Source organism: Pan troglodytes, chromosome 15, assembly GCF_028858775.2.
Source record: "Pan troglodytes isolate AG18354 chromosome 15, NHGRI_mPanTro3-v2.0_pri, whole genome shotgun sequence".
Classification (NCBI taxonomy): Eukaryota; Metazoa; Chordata; class Mammalia; order Primates; family Hominidae; genus Pan; species Pan troglodytes.
The window spans coordinates 15,008,780-15,029,866 of NC_072413.2; the positions used below are offsets into that span (position 1 = coordinate 15,008,780).

The 21,087-nt window shown below is 39.1% G+C and overlaps 1 long non-coding RNA gene across 1 annotated transcript in view; it reads right to left on the bottom strand.

Moving 5' to 3' along the window:
* Window positions 1-17,845, bottom strand: part of LOC134808268 (uncharacterized) — a 46,275-nt gene extending 28,430 nt beyond the window's left edge. The window contains exon 1 of the long non-coding RNA XR_010150857.1: window positions 17,565-17,845. This is a non-coding gene — a long non-coding RNA (uncharacterized LOC134808268). The remainder of the gene's footprint in view (window positions 1-17,564) is intronic.
* Between the last annotated feature and the right edge of the window lie 3,242 nt (window positions 17,846-21,087).

Below are 21,087 nucleotides of genomic sequence, written 5' to 3' on the forward strand. Positions count from 1 at the left end.
CTACTTATACCAGTTTACTGTATTAGTCTGTTTTAATGCTGCTGATAAAGACATACCCAAGACTGGGCAATTGACAAAAGAAAAAAGGTTTAATTGGACTTACAGTTTCATGTAGCTGGGGAAGCCTCACAATCATGGTGGAAGGCAAAGAGGAGCAAGTCATATCTTACAAGGATGGCAGCAGGCAAAGAGAGCTTGTGCAGGAAAACTCCCCCTTATAATAACCATCAGACCTCATGAGACTTACTCACTATCAGGAAAACAGCACAGGAAAAGCCTACCTCCATGATTCAATTACCTCCCACCAGGTTCCTCCCACAACGTATGGGAATTCAAGATGAGACTTGGGTGGGGACACAGCCAAACCACATCAATGAAGCTCTCTGTTGTATATGTTAATGCTGATAATGTTTTTTTATTTTGTTTTTGAGATAGAGAAGGAGATCTTAGAGATGAAAAAGGGGAAGCTCCATTAAAATTGGTAAAGGAAGAAACATAATATGAAAGGAGGGAAATAATGAGGTAAAAGATGCAGAGACTGCTTTCCAGACAAAGTAAGAATGAACTTCACTTTGGAATAACAAAGCAGTGCTTGCTTGGCAAGGTGAGTCTTAGAATCTGACTAACATCAACAGGGCAGAGTCTCAGGTAATTAACAAAACCAGGAAGGAACAGGGAGCAGCAATGCTAAAACACAAGAAACCAGGTTACTTTGTCCTACTTCATAGTTGTTATTTTCCTAATCATTGGAGATAAGCTATGATTAACAGAAAAACTACCCATGTAAAATATTGTCACCCAACTTTTAAGAAAAACAAGAAAGAAGATACAAAACTTAGCAAACAGAATAAGTAATTTCAGAGAATCAGAATTAAGACAAGAAACAAATGTAATTACAGTAAGTGTAATTCATATCTTCAGAGACATGCAAGAAGAGGTTGCATTTTAGAAAATACTGATAATAGCTCTTGGATTAAAAACTCAACAGATGTTCTGAAGAGAACAATAGACATAGTTAAATATAGATCTAGCAAGTTTGAAGTTTAAAAGTTGAATAATTTTTTCTGAATCCAATGGCTAGGAAAAAAATGAAGAAAGGTAAAGGGAGGTAAAGTGAAGATAAAGAATTGTTGACGTAAAGTTGTTTAAAATGCTAGAAAAAAAAGGAAAGTAAACATAAAGATGGAAATAATTAAAGAACTAATTTAAATATTTTTTAGAACTAGAAATACTGTAGACTTGAGATTTAAAGTTTTCATAGAAGTATGCACTTATATTAATGGAGAAATTCTACTGATAGACATCTCTTGAAGAAGCAATGGGATACTAATGATTAGGACAGAATCATAAAGACTTCCAGAGTAGGAGGATAGAAAGGTAATTTTCAATGGAATAAGAAGTAGATAGAAAAGAAAATTTATTCTTAAACATGTAGATGTTGTTGATAACTGGGACAAGACCATCAATGTCTGAAGAAATAAATGTTTTTACAAATAGTGTCCTATAAGTACCCAAATACACATTTAATTTTGTGGACAAAGCAAAGACAATTGTGCATATCTCCCAATTCCCAAGCATTTAAAAATCCAAAAATAAAATAATAAAATTAACAAAACAGATTTTTAGAATTATATCTGGCAGGAGTTTGGATCAGTCATAGAGTGCAATAGCATATTTGAAAATAAGGACAATATGGCCATTTTAATCATATTGATTCTTCCTATCCATGAGCATAGAAGGTTTTTTCATTTGTTTCATCCTCTCTGATATCTTTGGTGTTTTTAGTTCTTACAGAGATCTTTCACCTCACTAGCTAACTGTATTCCTAGGTATTTGATTCTTTTTGCAGCAATTGTGAATCAGATTGCATTCCTGATTTGGCTCTCCGCTTGACTCTTGTTGGTGTATGGGAATGCGAGTAATTTTTGTATGTTCTTTTTGTATCCTGAGACTCTGCCAAAGGTGTTTTTCATCTTAAGGAGCTTTCGGGCCTTAAGCTTTTGGGCCTATAAAGTTTTCTACATATAGGATCATGCAATCTACAGACAGGGATAGTTTGACATCCTTTCTTCCTATTTGGGTACCCTTTATTTCTTTCTCTTGCCTAACTGTTTTGGCAAGGACTTCCAATACTATGTTGAACAGGAGTGGTGAGAGAGGGCATCCTTGTCTTGTGCACAAAATAAACTAAAATAAAATTGCTTAAAACTAGTGATAAAGAAAAATTCTCAAAGCAGCCAATGACAAAAACACGGTTTGCACAGAGGAACAAAAAATGTCAGCAAACATTTTATTGGAAACAAAGAAAATTAGAAGATAATGAAGCAACATCTTTAAAGTACTGGAAGATAAACATTGTCAGCTGGGAATTGTAGACTCAGAGAAACTATCTTTCAAGATGTAGGTGAAATAAAGATTTTGTTCAGGCACTTGGAACCTGAAAGAAATCATCACCAGTAAAACAACACTATAAAAAATGTTAAAGAAAATGTTTCAGGCAGAAGTAAAATAATATCAAAAGGAAATTTGGAGCTACATAGAAGAATGAAAAGCACTGGAAATGGTATCAACATGGTTAAATATATAAGATCCTTTTATTTCTGTTTGAATTCAATTGTTTAAACAAGGGGTCAGCAAGCTATAGCTTCATGGGTGGACTGCCTGTTTATGTGAACAAATTTTTACTGAGACACATTCATGCTCATTTGTTTATGTATTATCAATGGGTGCTATAGAATTACAAAAGCAGAATTAAGTAGTTGTAACAGAGCCTAATGGCACACAAGCCTAAAATATTTAGCTTTTAAGGAAAGCATGTCCGGTTCTGGTGGCTCATGCATGTAATCCCAGCATTTTGGGAGGCCGAGATGGGCGGATCACGAGGTCAGGAAATTGAGACCATCCTGGGCAACAAGATGAAACCCCGTATCTACTAAAAATACAAACATTAGCTGGGTGTGGTGGCATGTGCCTGTAATCCCAGCTACTCGGGAGGCTGAGGCAGGACAATCGCTTGAACCCGGGAGGCAGAGGTTGCAGTGAGCTGAGATGGCACTACTGCACTGCAGCCTGGTACAAAGCTAGACTCTGTCTCAAAAAAAAAAAAAAAAAAAAGAGAGAGAGAGAGAAGAAAACAACATTATTAACCTCTAATTTAAACAAGAATAATAACAATTTATAATGAGTTTACAACATATATAAAAATAAATTAATGACAATAACAGAACAGTTAGGATAAAATAATGAAAATGTTGTTACTTCATGATACTGTATGTAAAGTAGTATATTACAATTTGAAGGTAGAATGTGATGAGTTAAACATGTATACTACAAACTCAAAAGCAACCATTAAAATTAACAATATAGAGAGTTTTAATCCTCAAGTAAAAAAGGAGATAAGATGAAACCATAAAATATATTTAATTCATGGAAAAGAAGGCAAACAAGAGGGAAAATAAGCAAAAAACAGATGGGATGGTAGGGGAAGCAAAATTTTATTACCATCTTCTTAGTTTTTTTTTTTTCCTCTGCTAAGCCTGAGAATTAAATTGATATAAGACAGATCAACAGGAAAATGCATACAAATTTATTTAATGCATGTATTATGTGGCATGAGAGATTCTTTAAGGAAGGAAGACTCCATAACATAATCACTTATGTTCTGAAGTAGACACAGAGTAGTAAATTGTGAAATATGACAAGACAAAGGAGCTGGAACTAGTGTAGTTAATTGTGTGAAGAGGTGATTAACAGGATAAGGGTTGGTTTAACAAGGTCTGTTTGTACAGGTTTCCCTTGCCTCAACTTCTCATCCTGGGTGATAAGACTGTTACTTTCCTTCTTGTATAAAGAGGGCAACTTTCATGTAGAAATTTTACCTCCTACTTTTAAGAAAAAGGAAAATCAGAGTGCCTTAAAGGAAAATCAGAGTGCTTTTCTTGCATCTGCTATTTTTCAAGTGTCTTTAACTCAAAAAAATCAATATGCCAAAGTGGTATGTTTTTGGGTATCTGGTTCTGAATTCCTTCAGGAAAGATAGAAAGCAAAAGCAAAATAATAGGTTTAAAACTAAAAATATCCAGGTGCGGTGGCTCACGCCTATAATCCCAGCACTTTGGGAGACTGAGGTAGGCAGATCATGAGGTCAGGAGTTCGAGACCAGCCTGGCCAACATAGTGAAACCCTGTCTCTACTAAAAATACAAAAAATTAGTCAGGCATGGTGGCGGGCACCTGTAATGCCAGCTACTCAGAAGGCTGAGGCAGGAGAATGGCTTGAACCCAGGAGGCAGAGGTTGCAGTGAGCCAAGATCATCACATTGCACTCCAGCCTGGGCAACAGAGCCAGACTCTGTCTCAAAAAAAAAAAAAAGAAAAAGAGAAAAATATATATATATGCACACATAACCACATTACATATAAATGGTCTAAATATACCAATTTAAAAGCAGATTGGATCAATAAAACAAGATCTAAGTTATTACTGTCTAGAAGAAATTCAAGAATATCCTAATAAAAGATATCTATGTAAAAACAATAGCTGGCATCATACTTAATGAAGAAAAATCAGTTTATTTCCCCCGATTTCAGGAACAAGATGAGTCCATTAACTCTTAGCACTTTGTTTTAACATTCCACTAGACGTTCTACCAAGTAAAATAGACAAAAAACATTAACAAAAGAATTACAGACGGGAAAGGAAAATGTAGATTGGGTTTATTTATAGACGGCATGTCTATGTAGAAAGTCCACTGAAATCTACAAAAACACTGCTGGCTATAATAAGTGAGTTAGCAACATAAAAAAGAAAAAAAGCAACATATTAAACTAATATTTCCATATACCAGCAATGAACAATAAAAAATTAAAATAAAAGTACTATTAATAATATCATGAAAAATGTAGAAGAATTAGGAATTAATCTATCAAATGATGTGAGAGTCTGGTACACTAAAACTCAAAACATTGCAGAAAGTTAAAGAAGACTTAAATAAATGGAAAGATGTAATATGAATATGGGTTAGAAAATTCACATGGTAAAATGTGATTATCCCTAAATATAGATTCAATACAATCCCAATTAAAATATTATTAGGCATTGTTTTATAGGAATTTACACACTAATTTTAAAACTTCAGTAGAAATGCAAAGAGTCTAAAATAGCCAAAATAATTCTTAAAAATAAGAATATTTTTGAAGGATTAGCACAATCTAATACCAAAGCTTATAAGGCTACAGTAATGAAAATAGTGTGATATTGGCATAAAGATAGACAGAAATGTCATTGGAAGATAATAGAAAATTCAGAAATATATGTACAGAATTTTGGTAAATTGGTGTTCTCCAAAGATACAAAGGTAATTCAGTAAATAAAAGATAGCCCTTCAACAAATTCTGCTGGAACAATTAGATACTCATATGCAAAAAGTAGAACTTTAACACGTAACTCATGATACAAAAATTAATTTAGTACAGATCATATGCCTAAATGTAAAATGTAAAAACAAAGTGAAAAAAAAAGGAAGAAAAATTACATATAGGAGAAAATATAGAAAAGTCTTTGACCTCAATACTACTTAGACATGACACAAACACCATGTTTCATCAAAGTAGAAATTGACAACTCCAGTTCATCAAAATGTAAAACATATGTTCCTCAGGAAACACTGTAAAACAAATAGAAATATAAGACACTACTGAGAACAATATTTGCAAAATATATGTCTGGCAAAAAAGTTGTGTCCAGAAAATATAAGAACTCTCAAAACTTGCTAATAAATCTAGCAACTCTAATAAAAGTAGGCAAATGACTTAAATGAATATTTCTTCTCTAAAGAACATATGTAGATAGAAAGTAAACACATGGAAAGATCCTCAATATCATTAGTCATTAGGGAATTGATCTGTGTCTGTCAAAAATGGGTTGGGTACAGTTGCTCAAGCCTGTAATCCCAGCACTTTGGAAGGTCAAGGCAGCAGGGTTTCTTGACCCCAGGAGTTAGAGAGCAGCCTGGGCAACATAGTGAGATCCTGTCTCTACAAAAAAGAAAAAGACATGGCATGGTGTCTCTATTTAGCTAGGCATGGTGGCACATGCCTGTAGTACCAGCTACTCGGAAGCTGAGGTGGGAGAATCACTTGAGCCCAGGAGGTGGAGCCTGCAGTGAACTATGGTTGTGCCAATGCACTCCAGCCTGCGTGACAAAGCAAGAACCTATCTCAAAAAAGAAAAAAAGAGGCCAGGCGCAGTGGCTCACACCTGTAATCGCAGCACTCTGGGAGGTCAAGGTGGGTGGATCACCTGAGGTCAAGAGATCGAGACCAGCCTGACCAACATGGTGAAACCCCATCTCTACTAAAAATACAAAAATTAGCTGGGCATGGTGATGCGCGCCTATATCCCAGCTACTTGGGAGGCTGAGGCAGGAGAACTGTTTGAACCCGGGAGGTGTAGATTGCAGTGAGCCGAGATTGTGCCATTGCACTCCAGCCTGAGCAACAAGAGTGAAACTTCATCTCAAAAAAAAAAAAAGAAAGAAAGAAAAAAGAATGGCCAAAGTTAAAAAGGCTGGCCATGCCAAGTGTTGGCAAAACTATAGAGGAAAACCAACATACATGCACTGCTAATGGTAATGGAAATTAGTACAATGACTCTGGAAAAAGGCTTGTCAGTTTTTAAAATATTTTGACGTATGCACCTATCATATGACTGCCAATCAATTTGTAGGGAAATGAAAGTATATGTACATAAAAAACTTGTACCAAAACATTCACAGCACTTTTTTATGGGAGAGAGAGGCTAATAGTGAAGAGCATGTAACAATCAAATATTCATTAACAGATAAATGAATAAGCAAGCTTTGATATATCCATATATTGAAATACTACAAGCAATAAAAGAAATGAAACTTTCATCCATACTATAAAATAGATTAATCTCAATAAATATGCTAATTAATAGAAGCCAGATCAAAAGAGAACAATATGATATCATTTATATAAAAAAAGGCATTAGAGCCTAGTAGTTAAGAGTGCAGCTTCTGGAAGCAAAATCCTTAGTATGATGTTTTGGCTCATTGTCTGCAGCATTTATTTTATGTGCGCTCTTGAGGTTTTTACAGAAACAATATGCCTCAGTTTACTCATCTATATAATGACTATATTGATAGTCATCTACTTTATAAAATATGGTATTTTATAATGTAATACTTTATTATATATTTGATATATATTTTTAAATGTCTTTATTATATTTTATAAAGTATAAATAATATAAAATAATGTCTATAGTTGTCGACTTATAAAAATAAAGATTAAATGAACAAAAATATGTGAAGCACTAGTTTACTACCTAGAAAATGGTACATTCTAAATATTTTCATGATTGTAATAAATAAATAAATGTATCCTTATAATGTTATTTTATTAATAATAAACAAAAATTTATTTTTAGAATAATGAATATTATAATTATTTTTATTTTTAGAATAATAATAATAATATTATTATTCATTCTTATATACCTTTGAAAAATCATAGGGTAAGATGATTGAAATTCTGTGTATAGCATCTCAGCAGATGAGATCTATAAGAAAGAACCATTGCACCCCCATTTACTTAAATCAGTTATAGTTTAAGTTGTTTGAAAAAAGTCATTTATTGGAATCACCACATGACATCAATCAAGAGCAAAGTGTGTAGAATACTGTCAAGTTTTTCTCCAAGAATTTATTTGTTTTCAATTTGCAACTCACTGAAGCATTGAACATTTTATGAGCTCTACAACTAACAATGCCTGGGAATTTAAATATTTTCCATGGAATATGATTACTTCAAATGAAAAAAAAGGAGCAGATATGATAATGAATAATTTACCACGCATATATGGTACAAAGTAGAATCTTTAAAAATAAAGACACAAACAGCAACAACCACAAAAACCTCAATTGTTTCTGCTTTTGTTCTATTTTTAATGAACTTAAAATTTTAAGAGAAACTCTTTCTCCTTGTTTTTAACACATATAGAGAGAGGTGTGGAATATTATAAAGCTTTTTATCTGACTTGGCCTGAGTCTTAGTAGATGAAGACTCATCGAGTTTAGTAGGCCGAATAGTTTTTTCTAAAAGATATGAGATGCGTTAATCCTTGGAATCTTTGAATATAATGACACATTAAACAGTGAATATTACCTTATATGGCAATGCTTGTGATTAAGTTAAGGACTTTAAGGGAAGGGGCTTATTCTGAAATATACTCACGGGTCTTTAATTCAATGACAAATGTTCTTCTTCTTTTTTTTTTTTTTTTTTGAGATGGAGTCTTGTTCTTTCGCCCAGGCTGGAGGAGTGCAGTGGTGCGATCTCTGCTCACTGCAACCTCTGCCTCCCGGGTTCAAGCAATTCTCCTGCCTCAGCCTCCTGAGGAGTGGGATTACAAGCGCCTGCCATCATGCCCAGATAATTTTTGTACTTTTATTAGAGGAAGGGTTTCACCATGTTAGCCAGGCTGGTCTCAAACTCCTGACCTCAAGTTATTCGCCCTCCTCGGCCTCCCAAATTGCTGGGATTACAGGCATGAGCCACTGTGCCTGGCCTGACAAATGTTATTTTAAGAATGAGTCAGAGGGAGACTTGACACACAGAAGAGGAGGCAATGTGACCAGGGAGCAGAGATTGGAGTGGTGCAGCCCCCAGAAGCTGGGGAAAAGGAATGCTGGCATGAGTAAAGGAATGCTGACAGCCCCCAGAAGCTGGAAGATCTACAGAATGGATTCTCTCTAGGGACCTCAGAGCGAGTGTGGCCCCACTGTATTTAGGACTTCTAGCCTCTAGAACTGTTTTAGAATACATTGCTGTTGTTGAAGTCATTTAGTTTGTGTCAATTTGTTGTGATAGCCTAGGGAACTAATATAATGAAGCATGGAGAGAGAGAGAGAGAGGACGAAAGGTGAAAATCATGTGCCAAAACTAAAGAAAAGAGATGCTGACATTTGTGATTAAATAGAATAATTGCACTATTTAAGATTAATCACTTGAGCCTGGGAGGTGGAGGCTGTAGTGAGTCATCATGGTGCCACTGCATTCCAGCCTGCATGACAGAGAGAGAGTCTGTCTTAGGAAAAAAAAAAAAGATTAAGGTGGTCCAGAATGCACCCAAGGATAAAATGCAAAGATGATCTTGCCCCATGTATATTTTAGCATACTACTTAGGTACTATTTATTTTTTAATTATCTCCTTTTTACATTTTGACAATTTTACCCCAGTGGTCAAGCCTTGTATTAGAAAAGACAGAAAGAAGGAAAAGAAAGAAGGCAGGAAGGAAGGCAAGGGGAAAGAAGGGGAAGGAAAGGAAGTGGAAGGGAAGGGGAAGAGAAGGGGAAGAGAAGGGGAGGAGAAGGGGAAGAGAAGGGGAGGAGAAGGGGAGGAGAAGGGGAGGGGAAGGGAAGGGGAAGAGAAGGGGAAGAGAAGGGGAAGGGAAGGGGAAGGGAAGGGGAAGGGAAGGGGAAGGGAAGGGGAAGGGAAGGGGAAGAGAAGGGGAAGAGAAGGGGAGGAGAAGGGGAGGAGAAGGGGAGGGGAAGGGGAGGGGAAAGGGAGGGGAGAGGAAACGTTGCTTTGGACAGAATAAATGGGTAAGGGTTTCTATTTTAATTAGATTAAGATTAATTAGATTAAACCTCTGAGGAAGTCTTACTTGAGCTGAGAAACTAAATATGAGAGGGAGGAGTACCACTGCATTGGTTATAGATGGGTTAGAAGTCTACAAAAGAGTTCATTGAGGAATAGAGTAATAAATAAGTGACTTAATGAGTTTGTGGCCGGGCGCAGTGGCTCAAACGTGTAATCCCAGCACTTTGGGAGGCCGAGGCGGGCGGATCACGAGGTCAGAGGATCAAGACCATCCTGGCTAACACGGTGAAACCCCGTCTCTACTAAACAAAATACAAGAAATTAGCCGGGCATGGTGGCGGGAGCCTGCAGTCCCAGTTACTCCGGAGACTGAAGCAGGAGAATGGCGTGAACCCGGGAGGCGGAGGTTGCAGTGAGCCAAGATCGCGCCACTACACTCCAGCCTGGGCGATAGAGCGAGACTCTGTCTCCAAAATAAAATAAAATAAAATAAAATAAATAAAAATAAAATAAAAAAATAATGAGTTTGTATTGTTCTTATTTTGCAAAAGAATGCAAGATCTGGGTAGAGAAAGGGCAAGAGGGAGGACTTCCCAGATTGAATCAATAATATTAACAGTATCAATCTGCCACTAATAATTATTTAAGAAAAGTATTTTTCTGCTTTCAGTTTTATTTATTAGTTTATTGAATTTATTAATATTTATTAAATATTTATTAAAACTAGCCTAATGTTAAAGTCTGCCAACTAGTTCCTTTATTTATTTATTAAATAAATAGTTTATTTATTAGTTCATTAAATTTATTAATATTTATTAAATATTTATTAAAACTAGCCTAATGTTAAAGTCTGCCAATTAGTTCCTTCAAGTTAATCACATTCACTTTTGATTCCCTCTTAACACATTAAGATATTTTATAACTCTGTGAGTTTAAAATCTGATGCAAATTCATTGTGGTCAGGCAAGATGCAAGACCAGTCAGGCAAATACACTTCCCTTATTTTTTATGGGTCTGAAATATCTTTTGTCTGGGAGATGTATTATTATACAAAAGATCTATTTGGCAATTTATAGTTTGCTTTTTATCTATTCAATTGTTCCCTGGTATTCTTAGAACAGAAAAGCGAACCTTTTAAGAATATTAACATGCAAATTACCTTTAATTACTCTCTAGCTCTTTCAGTTAAACAAAAGAAACCTCTCATTTTAGGTTTAGTTTGTAACTGAATAGAACATTTTATATCTAAACCCGTAATGGAAAGGCTTTCCTATTTCCCACTATTTTCTTTTCTATTTAATGTATTCTCTAAATTTAACACATTATTTAAAATGCCATCCATATACCTGATCAACTTGAAAAGATGGAGAAACACACAAGTAAAGCTTATTATCTGTCCACATTTTATTCTATGTTTCCATTTTCATAATTAAATAAATGTAGGCTGTAAAATACTTATTTACAAATCTGTCTGATTTATATAATAAACTCTGAGGAAACTGGAATGAAGTAGTGCTACAAGCAAGGGACAGAATAAAGTTTTGTGTATTAATTACCTGATTTATACTTTACTCCCTTTAAGTAAAAGAATGTAACAAATAGAAGGATAGTTATTAATATATTTGGAGGAGAAAGAAGGATAAAATGAAAGATACAATGTTCTTAAAAACCGAGAATTTTATCTTTTTTGAGAAGTTTAAAAAATATTTAAACATTTCCCTTTATGTTAGCGCATATTTGTTATACATTTCATTTACAAGTAATTGTATGGTAAATAGTTACAAAAACAACAAGGAAAAGCTTTGAGTTAAGGAACTCATGATTTTCAGTGTAAAATACATGTTATTTGAGTAATTTGGGAAACTGACAGAAGCTTTCTTGCAGTCAAGAATGCTGCTCAAAAATTAATTTTAAAATAAAAATAAAAGAAAAAAAAATCCTGAAAGCTTATGTAGCAAAACAAGTATTGTAGTCCATTACAAAAATTAGCCTTTTCTGAAATCATGTTAAAAAGCAAAAAGATCTTCGAGCAGAATTTCATGTACAGTTCATTTTGGGACTGATCTTACTTCCTTGATAGGTGGTCTTACTTCATCCTGTTGGAGCCCATCATGGAGAGCTGTTTTACAAATATTCTTAGCTCTACTACTCACATAAAAATTCAACCTATGACTCCTGTTTCTGATAAAGTAGCTATTTAAATTCATTAAGAATGTTTCATCATTTTAGTATGCAAAATGCATTGTTAGATTATTTAAGTGACACATGCTATCTTAAAAGTTAATAAATCTCCCAGAAGAAATTAGACTCAGATGCTATATTTATTATGGAGAATTAAGAAATACCTAAGGTTACTGTGATCATCACTTAGGAGTTTTGAATCAATTATATGAGAAACTAAAGAAGAAACTTTGACTGGAAAAAAAATGAACCAACAAGAAAAAAATTATATAAAGTCATTTTATTGGACACACATGCTAAAAATTAGAAAAACCATACATTTTACTCTATCAATCTGTTAGGAAAAACTATAGAATATGATAGTGATTGCATTGATTCTACTTAGCAAATTAAATGCAAAACTAAGATATTCAGCAAATATAAAATATAGTTATTTTCTAAGAAATAAAACTCACACATACGGGTGGCAACTGCCATTTTTAGCAGAAACCAAAATTATTTCCTGTTAACATGAAGGAAAAACCATCACTGAACACTGAAGTAATAATCAGGGGACTAGGATGGACTCTCAGTAAGAAACCACTGGAATATACCTGGACTAAATCTATTCTAACAAAATTAAGTATACCAACCGAATAGTTTTGTGTGTCCATTTCTTTTTACTATATACTTTTATAATCTCAAAAGTACCTAAAAGGAGGCAAAACAAGAAAGGATTTGTCTACAGAAAGTAAAAATAAGAATGATTATCAAATATTGTTAAAGAAAAGACACTGCACAGAATAGTCATGGAGATTTCTGTACTAATCACCTCGATCATAATGAATAATCACTGAATTTCACTGGCCTATTTTCCTCCACAAGATTCTATGTTAGGTAAGCAACTTTGGGTAATTCAATAATAGGAAAGATGTTTCTTTTATAACATATCTGATTTGTACAACTATTTGAAATATATTTTATGCTATAAAATAAAAATGGTAACTCTTATTTACACAGCTATTTATTGTGAATTTGTATAAAGGCAGCTCATCCTTAGAACATAATAGACTAGGATTCTTGGTAAAGTATATATTGTATATCTGAAAAATGTAATAGTGACAATATTAAAGTATTGCCACTTAGTGCTGTGTTACCTAAAGAAATTGTCACTTTCTGTCAGTCTTATCACTGACATTTAAATTTCAGATATAGGTGAATTCAATATTGAAGTGAATGGAGCTACCGACATTTGCTTTCCTAATATTCATGGAAGTTTTTGATGACCTCTCATAGATAAATAAGCAAATAATATCTTCAAAAATATATCTAACTTGACTCAAATACTTCTAAGTATTTTGTCATTTGAAGGGATATGAGCAAGTTGAGAAGAAGAAATGTGGAGAGAGAAATATTCATGAAAACTAAATTTATAACATTAAACTATTGCTCAATTCTTAGAAATTTAATCACTACTTATATTTTAAAGCAAAATATTTTTGGACTTATTTAGAAAAATATGACTTCATCTCTCATATGTCCATTCAAAGTTTTAAACAAAGTATAAAAGGAAATTAAACAGTGGAGGAAATGAGAAAGGTCATAGGCATTCAAGAGGTTTCAACAAATTTCTGGAGGAATGAAAGGTAATTGAAGGATGTGTTAAAATAATTTCTATTGTTATCTTTATAGATTTAGTGTCCAGTAAACATTTTATAAACAATACAACTTGCTGTTTTGTGTTCTTGAACTTTATTTAAACTGAATTATATTGTACATATCCTTTTGTGACTTAATCATACCACTGCATATTACGTTTGTGAGAGTAAGCCACATTAACATATCTAAATAAAGTTATCTATGTTTTTCTAAAGTGTAGTATTCCACTGTATGAATCTACCACATTCTACTGTTGTTTAACTTTTGCATTGCTTATAGTACTTAACTGAGCTTGTAAATATTTTGGATCACATTTCTTAATGGCCAACCATGTACATACAAAATAAGGAGTGAAAGCCAATTGCTGATTAGAATATATGGTCATCTTCAATATTACTGGGTAATACAAGCCTCTTTTTAAAATGGATATAATTTCCATTTCCAGGAAAGCATATGAAATTAGTATTGTTCTATATGTTTGCCAGAAGTCTTTCTTGTCAGACTGTTTTTGGTCAATCTGTTGTATAAGTAATAATGTACATATACAACATTTTCATTTGCACTTTAACTTAAAAATAAGTTAAAGTGATTCTAAATATGTGTGGTGGACACTTATATTTTACATTTTATAAAGCACATGTGCAAGCCATTTTCTTTGTTTTACTGTCGGGTTTTCTGTAATTTTTGCCTGGTTTTACATTTAAATATTGATCGCCAAAGAATTGATTGTTACATATTATATAAGGTAAAGAATCACTTTAATTATTTTCCATATGTATAGCCAGTTTTCTCACTCTCATTTATTGGCAAATTTATTTTTCACCACTGATCTATAATACTAGCTTTCTTACATATCATGGGTTCTTATATTTTCCTTTCTGTAGTCTACCTATTCCATTTCATTGATTATTTATTACTTTGTTAATACCACATTGCATTAAGTCTTATAATATTTCCTGTAATATATTCTTCCTTTCTCAATAAATTATTAACTGAATTTTAATATTTTTAGAGTTTACATAAATTCTAGAATTAGCTTGTCAATATCTAAATCAAACCATACTGGGTTTTACTTTGCATGCACTAGTTACAAAGATTAATTTTGGGGAGAAGTGATTTCATTAAAATCTTTCAATTCAAGAATATATTTATGTCAATGTTATGTCTATGTTTATTTGAACTTTATTTAAACTGAGTTATACTGTACATATTCTTTTGTGACTTAATCATACCACTAAATATTATGTTTGTGAGAGTAAGCCACATTGACACATCTAAATAAAGTTCTCTACTTATATGAAATGCATTTCAATATTGCATAATATGTTTGTGTCAAAGCATCTTGCTAAAAGCTCATATTCATTAGTATAATGTATCTTACAATCATTTTGAATTTTCTGTGTACTTAGTGTCATCGGTAACATAGTAATCTGTTTTCTCTTTCATAATTCTTATTTTTTTAATATTTACAATCCTATCCCAGTGTCTAAGACCTGCAAAAGGATAAATAAAATTGCTTGTACCATCTATGTTTATTTTGTTCCCAATCACAAAGGAAATATTTTAACATTCCATTGTTAAGTGTTATAATTTCAATAGAACTTTTGAAAACAAATGTTATTAGTTAAACTAGATTCTCTTTTAATTTCGGGTTGTTAAAATGTATGACTTAAGAAAATAAAATTAAATATGCTTATAATATTGTTAAGTTATTTGTTGTGGTGTATCATATTAATTGATACCTTTACATGAGGCCATTATTGCTTCCCAGGGTTTCTTAGAATAAACATTGGCTGTGATGTCTTACATTTTAATGAATTGCTTATTTCTGCGTGGAACTTTTTTAAGTTTTCCTGCATTATTTTCATAAATTACATTGGTGTTTAAATTACTTTCCCTTTACTATCCTTGTCAGGTTATAATATCAGAGTCATAATAGCATAATAAAATGAAATAGAGTATATTCTTTCCTGTTTCATGCTCAGAAAGAATTGCATGTAAGATTGGAATTATTGTTTTGTTTCATGTTTGAAACAACTTGCCAGTAAAGTCATCATGGCTTGAAATTATCTTTATGATATGATTTCTGACTACTGATTACATGCATTTGTTGTAGCACAATGCAGATTTTTCTTTTCACTTTAGGTTACTTTTGGAAAAATGCTTGTTTCAAGTAATTGCACACATTTTACATATATTTCCAAATTTATTGAATTAAAGGTTTTCATACTACACTAATTTACCTTCTTGATATTTGTGTTATTTATAACAAAACTCAATAAACTGTGGCAAATAAGCCAGACAGTATTTATAAATAAAGTATTACTGGAACACTGCATTCTCATTCATTGACATACTGTCAATTTATGCCACAACAATAGAATTGATTAGTTGCAACAAACCATACAGCCCAAAAACCTAAAATATTTACCACCTGATCCTTTCCAAAAAACAAGAAAAAAATCTTGACACCTGATGTAAAATTATTTCCTATTTTGATTCCTGAGATTGCATACTTGTTTCTTCTCTTAATTTTATCAAGCCATTTCTCCAGAGTTTTGTTATTGTATGGCTCCTACAACAACTAACAAACTTTTGGCCATATTTCTTGACTTTTCTTTCCCTGTATTCTTAATCACTATGCATGTATTTTTTATTTCCTTTTATTTCTGTTGATATTTCTAACTTCTTCCAATAAATTCTAAACATTATAAATATTAATTTGTTGTCCTCATAAAATAAGAATTTAAAGTTCTACATTTTCCTCTAAAATGACACATTTTATAATGTAGTATACATTTTTTAATTAAAAATATTTCATAATTTCCATTATGATTTGCTCTTGGGTGTTGAGTTACTAAGAAGTATATTTCTGAGGTTTTTCTTCAATATGACTGACTATAGATATTCGAATCTAGTTATTCTCAGAAAGAGAAAGCAAAGTTATGGATAAATAATCATTAATTCCAATATCTATATTGACGGAAGAGTGCTAGAGCACCACAAGAAGAAACTTGAAAACAGAAAAATAAGGAAGCAAAAATCCAGCAGAGATTATACTCTGAGGGACTTGATGTTCCATGGAAAAGCATAGGTGGGGGTGTCTTTTGCTCCTCTCACTCCTGCGGCAGACTGCTTGTTTCTGAACTGTCGGAGAGCCCTCCATTCTCACAAGCCCAAGCACTGGTGTGGGCTGCAATCTTGGAACAACTTGAGGACAGAGAACAAGGCTACTATTTCCTGCAGTGCTACTTGCACTTCACCCAGCCCCAAGATGAGGTGGTGGGCACCATACTAGACTTGCCTCTGTGATGGACATCTATACTGCCTTTGAGTGAGAGAGAGGCTTGCCCCATCCCCTTGCCGGCTTCCTTCTCCGTCCCTGCGTCGAGCTGTGGCTAGATTTCTCCAGGAGGGCAGAGGGCGAGAGGCGTGAGAAGCATCTTCTGGAACGTCTGCGGGCACCCTCCTGCGGGTGGACAATGAGCGCCTGGGAGGCCGTTGTCCTTGGTTGGGGAGCAGTCGTCTGGATCTAGCCTAGCAAAGAGGCTGCTCCGGATGGGGAGGGAATGAAAGCCCCTGCGGCTCCCACGCAGATGCCCACGTTGCCCAGGCCTTCACAGACCCCCAAACCGGAACCGCCGGGAAAACGATTGCCAACCGGCCACAACACCCGGGCAGAGACGCGGGGAGAGGCTGACCAGAAGAAAGGCCGACGTGCAAGAAACCCAGCCTCCGGCGCACAGGGAACATGTGTCCCAAGGCGCACGTACACACAGACGGACAGAGACAGAAAGAGAGGGCGACGGAAAGAGCGAGAAGGGGGGGGGGAGGAAGAGAGAGAGAGAGAGAGAGAGAGACAGACTTAAGAGAGACACAGTAGTGGGCACACAGACACGCACGCGCGCGCGCGCACACACACACAGACACACAGACGCGCACACATACCCCCATAACGCACACAGACATACAGCAGGTAACACCCACCCCCAGGCAGCCCCTGAAGCTGCGGGGTTCTGCTCTCCGCGACTACGAGCCGCCGGTGAGACAGCAGCCCTCGGGCACACAGGGAGACCAGTCCTCAACATCACAAGGCCGCCACTTTTGGGGAGACTCACCCGCACACCGTCCGCGCACGCCTGAGGCTGGGATCCCGCGCTGCCTCCCCGGCGATCTGTCTGCGGTTTCTTCCTCCTGGGGTTTCTTCCTGTTGGTGGACCCTCCGCGAATCCCGGCCTCCGGAGACCGTCCCGGTAACTGCCCTGGCCGGGGCTGGTCTCAGACCCGACTCTGACGCACGATCACACAGGGCTCCCACTTCGCCAAGTCTCAGGGACCCATCCCCGGGCAACGGTGGCGGTCACTGTGACCAAAGCGGCGGCTCGGGCCTCGCGCATGCGCGCTGGCGAGTCCGACTCACCCGCCCCACCCCCCCTTACTCGGCAGAGTCAGGCTGCGGACCCTTTAAAAAATGGCGGCGACGCGGCGGCCGCGGGGACCGGGGCGGCGGTGCTGGAGCTTACGGCGGCGGCTGCGGCGCAGCCCCAGGCGGCGGGTGGGAAGAGGACTACCAGAGGGGCCTGCGGGAGACCCAGGGTCGGACCCATAGGAGTCCTGTCGTCAGGACCTCCTTGATCGGTCTTCTGCTTGGGTTCCCGGTGAAGGAGGAGCTTCGGGGTGCCGGCTGGGCTGCGCGGACTCCTCTTGGGATCCGATGATGGATCCCACCCGGTGATCGGGAATGGGGTTACAATGCAGTGAGGCGGAAAGGCTCTCGCCGGGGTGCAGAAAGATCCCCAGGGTCGCAAGGCGTGCTGTCGGCTGCAAAGGCACTGACCCAGGAGCCCACTGCCTCCCTCCTTCCTGGGTGGAGCAAGGGCCTGCCTTCATCTCCAAGGCCCGGGGGCTCCGGCATCTCAACGCGGCTTCCGGCGACACGGGCAAACAGAGACAGAGGCTAGTCCGAGCCGGAGCCAGTGTGACCACACGTGGCCCTGACGTCCCCCAAGAGCACATGCAGTGAGCCCGTGTCTCTGAGGCCGTAGTGGGCGACGACGAGACGGACAGTGATGTCCAGGCCCGCGCCCGGGGGCCACTGGAGACCTGCCCCTCAAAGCGGAGGAAACGCCAAGCGCACCTGAAAACCTGCGAGACAGTGCCTGTGCGCGAGTCCAGTACTCCTACTTCGCCAAGTCTCAGGGACCCATCCCCCAGCAACGGTGGCGGCGCAGAGAGGCGCACGGCGCCGACGCAGGTTCAGAGAGATAGGAGGCTGATGGGGGGAAGTTGAGGCACCTGGGGCAGAGAAGAAAATGCATCGCCAAGCCGTTTCTGGGTCATCCACGGACGAATGTGTCTTCCCATCAGCCCTTGCGCTGGTCCCCAGGGACCCTGGCATCCGTCGTTGGCGCCCAGGGTTCGCGTCGGGCCACTAGGGGTACCCCAATTCGGACAGAAGGCCCATGAGTTGAATTTGAAGTTTGTGGGAATAGAGGTGAGGCACCAGGGGCAGAAAAAAAAAAACAGGAGACCTCGCCTCAGAGAAGCGGGGCCTGGGTCCCCCATGGATGAAAGTGCCTTCCCATCATGCCGTACGCTGGGCAGAGTGGACAGTGACGACCCCAGTTCGAGCCCAGGGTGCGCTTCGGGACCGCTTGCGGTACCAGAAAGCGAACAAATGGTCCATGAGCGCAAGGTGAGTCACCTGAGGCAGAGAAAGTAAAGAAACGCGCTGCCGAGAAGCAGTGCCTGGGTCCCTCAAGGAGGAAATTGTCTTCTCCTCAGCCCGTTCGCTGGGCACTGACATCCCTGGCATCTCTGGTTTGATCCCAGGGTACGCCTCGGGCCACTAGTGTTACCCCAAGGTGGGCAGAAAGCCCATAAGGGGAAGGTGAGGCACCTGGGGCAGAGAAATGAAAAACTTCGCCGCAGAGAAGCGCGGCCTGATTCCCCAAGGACGAAAGTGTCTTCCCATCAGTCCCTGCACTGGGACCCGCGGACCCTGGTGTCCCTGGTTCAAGCTCAGTGTGTGCCACAGTCGCTAAGTGCACCCCAATGGGAGCTTTGGGAGCACAAAGCCCATGAGGGAAGGTGAGTTTTGAAGGAGGAGTGGTGAGGCACCTGTCACACAAAAAGAAAAAAAAAACAACTCGCGCCACGGAGAAGCAGGGCCTGGGTCCCCCACGATGAAAATGCCTTCCCATCAGCTCCTGCTGTGGGCCCTGTGGACCCTGGAGACCCTGGTTCGAGCCACCGGTAGGCCTCAGGCCCGCTAGGAGTACCCCCGTGCGCCTCTCTGCGCCTGCGCCGGCGCCGTGTGCCTTTGCGAGGGCGGAGCTGCCTTCTCCTCAGCACAGACCCAGAGAGCATTGCCAGGGCGGAGGTGAGTTCTCCTCTGCATAGACTTCGGAGATACAGCGAAGCGGATCATGTGCTCCTCAGCACAGACCTGGGCGGGCGTGCGGGGGGCACCGCGAGGGCGGAGCTGCGTTCTGCTCAGCACACACCCGGGGAACACCGCGAAGGCAGAGCAGCGTTCTCAGCACAGACCTTGGGGGCACTGCCTCGCTTTGGGACTACTCGGAGCCGCATCGATGGTGAATAAAATCCTTCCTGTTTGCAGCCCTTAATAATCAGGGTCAGAGACCAGTTAGAAGGGTTCAGTGTGGAAAACGGGAAACCAAAAGCCCATCTGAATCCTACCCACCGAGGTTCTCCCCAGCCAAGGCGAGGCGGCCGCAGTGCGAGATCCACACCGCAGCCTCGGAAGACAAGCGGGCAGAAATCCCATGAGGGGCAGTTGAGGTTTGAGGAAGGCGAGGTGAGGCACCTGTGGCAGAAAAAAAAAAAAACCGCACCACGGAGAAGCAGAGCCTGGGTCCCCAACGGACAAAAGTGTCTTCCCATAAGCCCTTGCGCTGGGCCCAGGTGACCCTGGCATTCCTAGTTCGAGACCAGGGTGCGCTTCAGGCCGCTAGGGGTACCCAAAAGCGGGCAGAAGGCCCATGAGGTGAAGGGGATGCACCTGGGGCAGAGAAAAAAAAAAAAAAAAACAACCGCGCCGCGTATAAGCGGGGCCTGGCTCCCCCACAGAAGAAACTGTCCTCACATCAGCGCTTGCGCTGCGCCCCAGGGACCCTGGTATCCCTGGCTCGAGCCCAGCGTGCGCCTCGGCCTGCTAGGGGTACCCCAAGGCAGACAGAAGGCCCATGAGGGAAAGGTGAGACACCTGGGGCAGAGAAACAAATAAAAAAACTGCGCTGCCCAGAAGTGGGGCCTGGGTCCCCCACAGACGAACGTCCCTACCCATCAGCCCTGAACTGGGCCCCGGAGACCCTAGCGTCCCTGGCTCGAAACCAGGGTGCGCTTTGGGCCCGCTAGTGGTACCTCAAGGCGGGCAGAAAGCCCATGAGGGGAAGGTGAGGCACCTGGGGAAAAGCGAAAAACAAAAACAAAAACGTCACAGAGAAGCAGAGCCTGGGTCCCCGAGGAAGAAAGTGTCTTCGCATCAGCCCTTGCGCTGGGCCCCGGGGACCCTGGTGTCCCAGTTTCGAACCCAGGGTGTGCGTCTGGCCACTAGGGGTACCCCAAGTCGGACAGAAGGCCCATGAGGGGAAGGTGAGGTTTGAGGGAGGAGACGTG